Raw genomic sequence first — 12197 nt, 5'->3', positions numbered from 1 at the left:
ACACCCCTGTCGTGTTCCTGATCTCAGGGAAAAAGCTCTCAGTTTTTCCCCATTGAGGATGATGTTAGCTGTGGGCTTTTCATAAATGGCTTTTATGATCTTCAAGTATGTTCCTTCTATCCCGACTTTCTCGAGGGTTTTTATTAAGAAAGTTTGCTGAATTTTGTCAAATGCCTTTTCTGCATCGATTGACAGGACTCAGTTCTTTTAAAAAAGCATCCTGTCTTTTGTCATGGGTGAAATTTATCTTTTACTTCTGTCAAGATATTATTTATATATTTTAAATTTTTATTATTTGTGCATTTGCTTATTTTCTCCATGTATTTTTCCTGTATTCATTTTGTTTTTACTGGTAATGTTTTAATCCTACATTCGTGTTGCTCAAAGTCTGGTGATATGCAGTTCTCAGTGCAAAATTGAAAAGGTGGCAACGAAGAGCTGCATGGGAGTTTTGGGTTTGTGGGCTGGTTAGTTGGCAGTTTTTCTTTTAAATTTTTTTTTTTTTTACATTTATTTACTTTTGACAGACAGAGCACAAGTCGGGGAGGGGCAGAGAGAGAAGTAGACACAGAATCTGAAGCAGGTTCCAGGCTCTGAGCTGTCAGCACAGAGCCCCATGGTGGGGCTTGAACCCACAAACTGCGAGATCATGACCTGAGCCAAAGTGGGACGCTCAACTGACTGAGCCACCCAGGCACCCCTGTTGGCAGTTTTTCTGTACGATGGAGATCACATTCATTAATGGACTTTCAAAGAGTGCATCTAAAATTCTTTTCTCTAAGTCCATTCTCTTTTCAGAGATCTTCCAATTTTTCTACCTAAGAATTAAACATAGTAACAAATGTTCTGGAAACAGAGCACAGGAATGGAGCTGGCAATTTCACCATTCAATTTTTGAATTTTCATATGATTCTCCTTTTTTTAGCATGGTACACTAATTTTTTACAATCTTGCTAATTTAAACCCCTTGTTTCCTGCTCGGGTGAGAAATGGACAGTCAACTATCTTTGTATAGTATTTTGTGGCAAATGTGTCCGAATGATTCTTTAGTGAATTCATTGAAATTCAACTAATTTTTCTGCTTTCTATTCACTCTAGTTTCCCAAATTCTGCCTCCAACTTATGAGTTTTTCTTGGGCTGAAAATGTGCTTTCTTCTTGTCATCTTCCTCTAAATGTTTTCTGTAGCACAGAATTGTCTCTAGTAAATCGCTTATTGCTCATTTGTCCACCATTCATCTTCCAAATTTGTAGTCATCTCTGATGTATGTAACTTTTAAACTTTATTTGTAATTATCTTGCAATGGTTTCAAATGGAGGCAGATATAAATAAATGCATTTCATTTGCTTTCTTGAAAAGAAAATCTATTAAAGTGCGAGACAAAGTCAGTTGAGAGAGAGACAAAAGAAGAGGTTTTAGAAGAAAGGACCATGCAGGAAATAACTATCTTGGTTTTTGCAATATCAAGCCTATTTATGCAATGTGATAAGTACTTACAGATTGTGATAATGAATTTACTGTGAAACCAGTTTGCTTGGTTGTGTGATTTTTTTTCTCCCCAGCAATGTTTAGTGGTTCAGATGTGGACAAGAGAAGGCAGGTTGTTGAGTTCTTCCAGGATTAGACTATGGTCTGATATCTATGGCAAAGGTAGAGATATGCAAGAGAGTGTAGGTTGTTTCCTACAGACTGGTTTTAATGATACACCATGGAGTCTAACAAAAGGGAAGTATAGTAAAAATGGTAATTGATGCATAGCGGGATCAATGGTTTGAACATTACAAAGTAGAGAAATATCAGCTCTAACACAATGGTATGAGTAAAGTAATTTGGATAGGTTGGATATTATAGTCCAAAAGTGACATATTTCAATTCAGGATTTTAATCATAGCACAGTTTCTCATGTTGAGAAGTTCTAGGATGTGGTCACAGTGCAGAGGCTGGGGTAGACTAGAAGGAAAGGTCATTATCATTAAAGATGCACAGAAATGAAAGGCCCAAGAATCAGATGACCAAGCAACAGCATCTATTTGACCATCTGATCTTATTTTTTTCATGAATTATTTGATATTTGAAAGTAAATTGTTGAATATTTGAAAGTGTTCTTTTACAAAATACTTTATCTTTTTTATGTTTTTAAAATCTTTTTTGTTTTATTATTAAATATCTCTTCTAGGCAGAGAACTTTGAAATTTAAATTTTATGAGATATTTATAATATGGTATTAACATTATGAATCTAACTTTGGGAATTAAAAAGAACAGAGAACATGGTCAAAGTTGCATAACGAGTGTCAGCTACCTTCTAGTAAGCTGCCTCTCACACACACAAAAAACTATAATTCCTTGTAGAATAACAGCAAAAATAGGCAGCTTTTTTAAAACTATTCTTCAGTATGTATATTATTGAACTGAAATTCTGGATATATTCTAGTTTGAATAAATATTTCTAAATTTGGAGGAGTTGGGCAATAGAGAAACTATTTCTAGCCAATCATTGTGAACCTATAAAATATAGGAAAGGTTTGCTCCTTTTATATTTAAAGGTACTTCTTGGCTCATGTGTTTGAGGAGATTTTTGAGAAGCTTTTATTTGAAATTAATTTTTTTTTTGCAAGCAAAGCCTACACTCCTGTGAATACATTCTAAACATTAGTCTCATTAACGTCTCAATCAGTACCCTGGTTGCTTAGACTCGCACCAACTAATAAGGGTCAAGGTCATAGCTTCAACTTGAAGAAAACCAATAGCTCTTTAGGCATGTGCATGAATGTGTTTTATGCTATTTCTCTGTCTTCTCTTCTTACACACCTTTCCAACTTTGAAGCCTGAGAGGTTGGGATGAACCTCTAATGATACCCTTAAGGGCAGGCTCTTTTCAAGGCAAAGACCAGAAACTTTCATTTCAGGTCAATCCCCATGTGGCTGACTTTAAAGTTCATCTGAATTAACATTCAGTGATATTTTTGTCAGTTGTGACTGCAAGCAACATCATTACAGTGATATAGTAATGCAAATAACTCTGCATAGCTCCATTAAATGCCACATTGTTCTATAATGGAACTGACATTTCATTATTTCTCAAACATCAAATGCATCATGGCACTCATTGCCAGTTATACTTTAGGCACATTAATGTTTGTGGCAGGTGTGATAAATCCAGGAAGAATAAAGAGAATATGACTGATAGGAGCATAATAGTTACCAGATATGCTTATGAAACTCAATAAAAATGAGTCATGAATAGAGTGTATAATTATCAATGACCTTATCCACCCTACTGATAAAGCCAGTGAACCCATCATACTGGCATCCAGAAACACATATGTCCTGATTCCCTTAATCACCTCAGAGACATTGCAAGTGAGTTATCTTTTGTGGGATGCTTTGGGCTCCCTTGGGTACTTTAAAATGTTCCTTGCACAGCACAATGCAAATGTTTCCATTGACAAAAGCTGTTGGATTTTAAAATAGAATTGTCAAAATATTTGAAACCAAATGAAAAAATTTTAAGTGCCAGTATAAACTCCTAGGGATGAGGTGCAAAACCAAGGTAACAAATGAAAGATTTAGAAATGTCAGCCAGCAGGGTGAGGGCAAATAGTTTTGATATTGTACTCAGTACAGGAAGTTGGACCTAATCATTCCTAATTCTAGTAATTAGTGAACTGCCTATTATATACGTACAGGCAAAGTTTAAGAAGTAACTTTTCAAGACCCACAAGCCTAGTAAATAGACAGAAAACATTGATATTTATTGAGGGAAGAAGCAGTGATCATAAATTGATTTCACATCTAGAAATTATAGGGCCAATAAAACTGATCCTTCAATTCAGTCCAATTGTAGTGGATGCCAGGATTCTGCCACAGGCAACCATCTGCTCTATTGGCTAATTGCAAACTTGTGGTCTAATTTCAGGAAAAGGTGAAGAGGTTTTAGATATGGTTTTTCTATTTCACTATAAGAGAGGATTACTTAGAAAGGAGGAAATAGTTCCTGTGAAAGGCTGGGTGAGTCTCATGAAGTAGAGAGATCTCAAACTGCCGAGTACTTTGTAACTGGAAGAATGTGATACAGAGAAAGTGTAAGGAAATGCCTCCTCATTGGAGCTCCATAGCAGGTATGAAGTTAGCTCTGCCAGGATGGAAGAAAAAGACCTAGCTATGCTTCACTGAATTGTAGCAAATTCATGGGAATTCTCAGGTTCAAGAACTTTTGATAAAAAATTCAGAAATGAGAATATTAACTTGATATTAAACTAAGATATAGTTATTAAATTTACTCGAAATTAATTGTTAGAATTACCAAACAATCCAGCAATCCCACTTCTGGCTATTTACCAGAAAGAACTGAAAACAGGATCTTGAGTAAGTATTTGCACCCTGATATTTATGGTGGCATCATTCACAACAGCCAAGAGATAGAAGCCACCTAAATACCTGTTGATGGATAAATGGATTAAAAAATATGGTATCTTTTCATGTGCCTGTTGGCCATCTGGATGTCTTCTTTAGAGAAGTGTCTATTCATGTCTTCTGCCCATTTCTTCACTGGATTATTTGTTTTTCGGGTGTGGAGTTTGGTGAGTTCTTTATAGATTTTGGATACTAGCCCTTTGTCTGATATGTCATTTGCAAATATCTTTTCCCATTCCATTGGTTGCCTTTTAGTTTTGTTGGTTGTTTCCTTTGCAGTGCAGAAGCTTTTAATCTTCATGAGGTCCCAATAGTTCATTTTTGCTTTTAATTCCCTTGCCTTTGGAAATGTATCAAGTAAGAAATTTCTGCAGCTGAGGCCCAAGAGGTTTTTTTCCTGCTTTCTCCTCTAGGGTTTTGATGGTTTCCTGTCTCACATTCAGGTCCTTTATCCATTTTGAGTTTGTTTTTGTGAATGGTGTAAGAAAGTGGTCTAGTTTCATTCTTCTGCATGTTGCTGTCCAGTTCTCCCAGCATCATTTGTTAAAGAGACTGTCTTTTTTCCAACGTCTCTCCTCATCAGGGAAATACAAATCAAAACCACACTCAGATACCACCTTATGCCAGTCAGAGCTACAATGAACAAATCAGGAGACTATAGATGCTGGCAAGGATGTGGAGAAATGGGAATCTTGCACTGTTGGTGGGAATGCAAACTGGTTCAGCCACTCTGGAAAACAGTATGGAGGTTCCTCAAAAAATTAAAAATAGATCTACCCTATGACCCAGCAATAGCACTGCTAGGAATTCACCCAAGGGATACAGGAGTGCTGATGCATAGGGGCATTTGTACCCCAGTGTTTATAGGAGCACTTTCAACAATAGCCAAATTATGGGAAGAGCCTAAATGTCCATCAACTGATGAATGGATAAAGAAACTGTGGTTTATATACACAATGGAACACTACTTGGCAATGAGAAAGAATGAAATATGGCCTTTTGTAGCAATGTGGATGGAACTGGAAAGTGTTATGCTAAGTGAAATAAGTCATACAGAGAAAGACAGGTACCATACATTTTCACTCTTATGTGGATCCTGAGAAACTTAACAGAAGACCATGGGGGAGGGGAAGGAAAAAAAAAGAGAGGGAGGGAGCCAAAGCATAAGAGACTCTTAAAAACTGAGAACAATCTGAGGCTTGACGGTGGATGGGTGGGAGAGAGGGGAGGGTGGGTGATGGGTACTGAGGAGGGCACCTGTGGGGATGAGCACTGGGTATTGTATGGAAACCAATTTGACCATAAATTTCATATTAAAAATAATAATAAAATAAAAAAATAAAAAATATGTATATGCATACAATGAAATATTATTCAGCCTTAAAGAAGAAAGGAATCCTGTCATATTCTTTAATATGGATGAACCTCAAGGACATTGTCACTGAAATAAACCAGACACCAAAGAACAAATATTGTATGATTCCACTTATATGAAGTACCTAGAGTAGTCAAATTTATAAAGACAGAAGGAATGATGGTGATTGCCAGGGGATGGGGATTGAGAGAAACAAGGAGTTGCTGTTTAACAAGTATAGAGTTTCAGTAACACAAGCTGAAAACTTCTAGAGATGTGCTGTATGACAAAGTGCATATAGTTAACACTGTACTATACACTTAAAAATTTGTTAAGAGGGTAGACTTCCTTTATGTGTTTTTTACCACAATAAAAAGGTTGATCTTTAAGGATTAAAGCTTTAGATATTTATTAATTTATTCTTCCATTCATGTGCTACATTTAATAGATAATGCAGCTAGCTAGAAATAAGACTGTTCTCTTATTTTGTAGAAGAGAGTTCACCTTTCACATATATTTGATAATACCCTGGCATAAAACATACCACCTTCACCATTATGTAAGGTAGGTGGGGGTATGCATAATGTAACATCATTTTAATTTAAATTGTCAATGAGTACAGAGACAGTGATCAATCTGGTTGCAGCCGAAAAAATGAGAGTGAAAGCTAGGTAACTAAATGGACCAGCAGGTGGGACTACTGAGAGAGGGGCCTTGGTCAAATCACAAGTCCCTGAGGCCTTACTAAAGATAGCTTGAATTAGACTGTTCATTGTTAAGATGCAGGCAAAGAGCAGAAGAAAGTACGTCTAGTAAGCAGAGACTGTTACTATCAGGAGGATAGCAGAGTAGGATAATACAAAAAACTGAAAGGATCTGTGATTTTTACCCTATTTGGATGTGAGCATGTTAGTCTTCCAGTGTCATAGATGCTGTGACAGAAACTTTAAGACACCTACGTCAAGACAAAGGACTTTATTATTCAGTGCAGCAAGAAGCCCGAGATTCCTGTTTGCATATGTTCCCTTTGTTACCAGGTCCCATGTGGGTGATGCAGAGCAGCCCAGAGAGATATTGTAGACATAGTGGGTTTATGTCACAACTTGGGAATCCCAAGATTGGGAATCTAAATCTAAATCTTTTCTAATGGATCACAAGTAAACCTGCAAGATATAAATAAATGTGTACTTGGGAGAGGATGAAGGGTTTCTAAAATACTTCTTGGCCTTGCCCTCAGGAGCTCAGCAGCTGAGGCTGCAGGTATCAGGTCTTCACCACTGACAGTAGTGTGGCCTGATATGGCCATAGTACTCTGGGACTTCTGTCAACTAGGGTCATATGATGTGCACATTGTCAAGAGCCAACAAGGAAGTGTTTACGTGTCTCCAGTTTGTCTAACCACTTTGATATTCTTAATGTGCACTTAGTAGCTACTTATAAATCTTCCCATCCTTCCAAGCATAGTGCTGACCACTCTGTTCCTAAACAATGTGTGTTGATTCATCTTTTGGTATAGACTATGAGAATCTTCAGGTCTCTCTGTTCTGGGCCATTCTAGGACAATCTAGGGAGTTCTGGGATTACATAAACCCTTAAAGTTTCTTTGCCTGAAACTCAAACTTTTTAGAGTATTGATTTTGCTACAAAGTATGAACAAAAGCAGGCAAATTTTATGACCAGAGTACCTGAGTTATCCTCATATGCTTTGAACTGTGTTGTACATTTGCCAAAAAATAATCAGAGAAATTCTCGAGGAATTCAACTGAGCAAATAATACAACTGTTTGGTTTGGGCCTCTGAGGCAAACTGTATCTGGTGGGCAACACATTTTTTCCTTTCATATGACCCTTTGGTAAGAGAGCAGTTATGTAGTGGATGGAACTAGAAGGTATTATGCTGAGTGAAATAAGTCAGTAAGAGAAGGACAGATATCATATGTTTTCACTCATATGTGGATCTTCACAAACTTAACAGAAGACCATGGGGGAAGAGAAGGGTAAAAGAATAGTTACAGACAGAAAGGGAGGGAGGCAAACCATAAGAGACTCTTAAATACAGAGAACAAACTGGGGGAGAGGGGAAAATGGGTGATGGGCATTGAGGAGGGCACTTGTTGGGATGAGCACTGGGTATTGTATGTAAGCAATGAACCATGGGAATCTACCCCAAAAACCAAGAGCACACTTTACACACTGTATGTTAGCTGATTTGACAATAAATTACATTTAAAAAAAAGAGATAGCAGTCAGGTGTTTCTCAGCTTAATTAACATAGACACCGCCCCGGGTGCTGGCTGAGAAGGTTGAAAGAGTCACTCTTCCCCCAGCAAGGAGAGAATGAAGTCTATCATGTACAAAATGCAAGGTCATAAATTATATTTAATATCAAAAAACCATATAAAGCAAAAATAAATTATATACTAAAAGCTCAATATATTTATTGTAGCACAAACAGTGTTGCTTATTCTGTACCTGTATAAAAAATAAAGGCACATTATTGAAAAATAATAAGAAGAAAAAAAGACACCTAACTTAAGGGCCTCAGAGTATACTGGGGGGGAGAAAGAGAAATTCACCAACAATTAACACAAATATAAAATCACAACTATGGGAATTGCTGCAAAGGATACAGCTATGATGCAATGAGAGTTTCGATGGGAGATTTGGCTGAGTTAAAAGATAGAAGAATGTTGGAGGGCTTGCCATAGACAACTACATTTGAGCTTGCTCTGGAAGAATGAGTAGACGTTAACTAAGTAGATAGTGACAACAGCTTTAAAAACCCAGGAGACAGCCCTGTGCCAGGGCCTGTGATGGGAAGGTACAACCAGTCACGAGGGACTGAAGGGCTAGTGTTCGGTAAACAGGGTAAAGCACACAGGGTAAGGTCCTGCAAAGGCCTTGCGCCCAAAGTAAGGGCTTCTGTGTTTACTATAAGATTGATGGGAAGGCTTTGAAGGACTGCAAACGGGTATCAGATTTTTCTTCCAAAAGAATGATTTTTGCCACAGTGTGGGGAAATTTATTAGAAGTTTGAGTAGAAGCATATAGACCAATTAGACAGCTTTTTAAAATTTAAAATCCCAACAGGTTTAACAGCTAGGATATCTGATGTTCTCTATCAGCTATGAGGAAAATGGAATTCTGAATCCTCCTTCCCTAGGGACTCCAATGTGACCCCATCTCAGGGCACCCTGAAAGCTTGCCAGGTGCTTAACACTGATAACATGTAATTCCCATAAGAACATTGACAAGGAAAGCATAATAGGTCCATATTAGGGCCAGATATGTCTTGGGGATGAGAGTTTGGGGAATTTTAGAAAAGTAATACAGAAGCCTGTATCTTATATAATGTAACACCTCCAGCAGAATCTAGAGCAGAACCATCTAATAAAACACATTACTTTCTAGAGTGAAATGTCTGCATATTAACACTAAGTGGTATAGGTAAAGATTATAAGCTGTCTTACATCAGTTCAAGTCAGGTTATCTGGATGAATGGATTCATGTTAGTTCATTTTCCAATAACTAAGTTACAAAATGCTTCTGTTCTTCATAATATTTAACATTAGAATTTCAAAGAAGTGACTGTGTTTGTATGCAGATTCCCCTTTTAGTAGACAGAAAATTGAGACTAAAGACACTACTTTAGTATCTAGATACTACTTTAGAACCCACTCACATATCTGAGGAGACAGACTTAAACCTAATCTGTTTGACTTTAAAACCTTACTATATGCTAACTAATTTGGGTGTAAATTAAAAAAAAATAAATTAAAAAAACCTTACTACATATCTTTAAACAAATAAAATATGCATCTTCATTTTTTCAAGAAAACTGGATGTGAATGGATGACTAAATTTAGGCACTAGAGTTAAGGCCAGATGCACAGTATTATATCAATAACATGTTAATATGATGTCTCTCTAGGATGGCAAGAGCTCACTCAATTTTTAATATATGTAACCTATCAGACTCAGCTCTTAAATATAAAAACTTGGCTGTGATAAAACAAATATAATTTGATCTTTTAAAATAAACAAGATATTAAGTCAAAAAATATAATGTGGAAATACTGCAACTTGGTATTTTGAAAAGAGGTATTGGATAATTAGCAGACATGACTCAGTAACAGCTTATCATAAAATTTGGTGAACAATTCTCCTTAATACATCACATATGGTCCTTTCACATGATTTTATATGTTTGTATGTGTATATATATATATATATATATATATATATATATATATATAATTGTGTGTATATATAATATATACACACACACACACACATACAGGTATATATCTATACACATTAGGTGCACATACATATGCATACATATATATATATGTATAAAACGTGTATGTTTATATGTATATATAATATATTTATATGACCTTTATAACTCTAGATTTCATGTATCCCATTTGATGTTTACAACAACTCTCTGAAAAAGAGCAGAATTGTTCTGCTAGTCTGCAGATTATTGTGTATTGCACTGATGAAGGAATTCTATTTTCCCAAAGATATTCACAGTAGTAAGTAGAGGAGTTGATAGCAGACAGGACAACCCCAACTCCCTAGATATAGTGTAAGTTTTTGTTCTATAATTTAAATTCTTTTTTGACTCCTGAAATGGAAGGATGAAACTCTGAAAGCTGTTTGTTTTAGTGATTTCTTCTAAGGACCCATAGCTGTGGATAGAGCACTTAACACATAATCATCTTCTTATGGTTCCCACACCCAGTTGCTTACTGCAACAGGTTCTCTCTTGGTGGATTACCCATGGTCTTGCATATTTTCCTCATTTATACCATTACTTTACCTTCTCAGTAGGTTGAAAAAACTTACCCATTTAACTTCAGAAATATTTAGGTAAATAATATGCCTGAAAATGTTTGCCATTTGTCTCAATTTTGTGAGTGAGGAAATAATTTTTCAGCCTTTATTTTAACGCTGCTATATCTGTATTCTTTTTTTTTAATGGTGGCTATCAATCATTAGCAATTTTAGGAAGCTGGGCCAAGTTCCATCAGGCACTTTAGCATTTGGCTGATCTTTTAAATCAAGAGGAAAAAGCTTAATAAGTCACTAGGCAACATTCTATGCCTAGAATTATTCTAATTTTCTCACTGTCAAACGAGCTCCTCTCCCTAGGTATTTCAAAGACCTTACTTTGCTCTTTGCAAGGACATTTTAAAGTTTCACACACTTGTATAAGATTAATTTCTGTCCCTCTAGCAAGTTTTCACCCTTTTTCCTTTGTTAATTAAAATCTTCCCTCTTGAATTTTAGGGGCTATTTATTCATTATTTAGTTCCACATTTTCACCTAATAGGCTGGAATGTCATAACTTAATCAACTACCTTATTCATTATATCAATATTTACTAAATACCTATTAAGGAATTACAGTAAATAGGAAAAACCCAGACAAAAAAACTCAGGGGTGTAAAAGTGCAACATGCTCTATTTTATTATTTGAGTAGAATGTCCACTTTGAGGTTTGATTCCATTTGATGGCTGAAAACCTTAACCTAGTCAATTATTGAAAAAATCAACAATTTAATTAAAAAAAGTTCAGTCATTTAAGATGAGGCAAATATTCCCTATTAATATTTACTTACTTTAAAATTTTTATAGTGTAATATTTGATACACAACATAAATGTAAAACATATATATATATATATATATATACATACATATATATATATGTTGTAAAGCTAATAATTAAAGGAATGCTTAAATAATTTAATGCCTAGAATACTGCATCTTCGTGGGCACTCCTCTCCCTTGGCAGCAACTGCAAGGTAACCATAATCTTGATATTTTTAATATTCTCTCTTTAAGATACAGCTATTGTTTTATAACATATCATGTATTCCTAAAGTATGTACTGATTCTCTATGCTTATTGAGCTTTATACAAGTAATATCATATTGTACACTGTTTTCCAGAACTTAGAATTTTTTACTCATACTCTTTCTAAGACTCAACCATCCTCAAAAAATAAAACAACAAAACAAAACAAAAAACAAACAAAAACCCCACAACTCAACAGTCAACATTACATTACCAGTGAATTATCCAAAATAGTTAAAAATATATACATCAAAACTTCCAGAAAATATGGCAGAATATAAGGATCCTAGGCTCACCCTATCCTAGGAATGCACCTAGATAACACCCACATCGGTATAACTAACCCAGAAAACGACCCAAGGACTGGCAGAACAGATTCTCCACACTTAAATGTAGAGAAGAGGCCACATCCAAGAGGGTAGGAAGGAGAAAGACATGGTGGGGAATAGACCCCAAACCAGGCATCACAGACACAGGGGACCTGCACTGGAAAGATGAATTCCCATAACATTTGGCATTGAAAACCAGAGGGGCTTGCCTTCTTGAGTAAGTACAATCAGTGG

The 12197-nt window shown here is 35.9% G+C and overlaps 1 pseudogene; it reads right to left on the bottom strand.

Annotated features, from left to right (window-relative positions):
• LOC132695372 (small ribosomal subunit protein eS6 pseudogene) overlaps positions 1–7075 on the bottom strand; it is a 37622-nt pseudogene extending 30547 nt beyond the window's left edge.
• Between the last annotated feature and the right edge of the window lie 5122 nt (positions 7076–12197).

The sequence above is a fragment of the Panthera onca genome, chromosome B4, assembly GCF_046562875.1.
Source record: "Panthera onca isolate mPanOnc1 chromosome B4, mPanOnc1 haplotype 2, whole genome shotgun sequence".
Lineage (NCBI taxonomy): Eukaryota > Metazoa > Chordata > Mammalia > Carnivora > Felidae > Panthera > Panthera onca.
The sequence above is the reverse complement of the archived record's forward strand: the minus strand, read 5'-3'. Positions and strand labels throughout refer to the sequence as shown.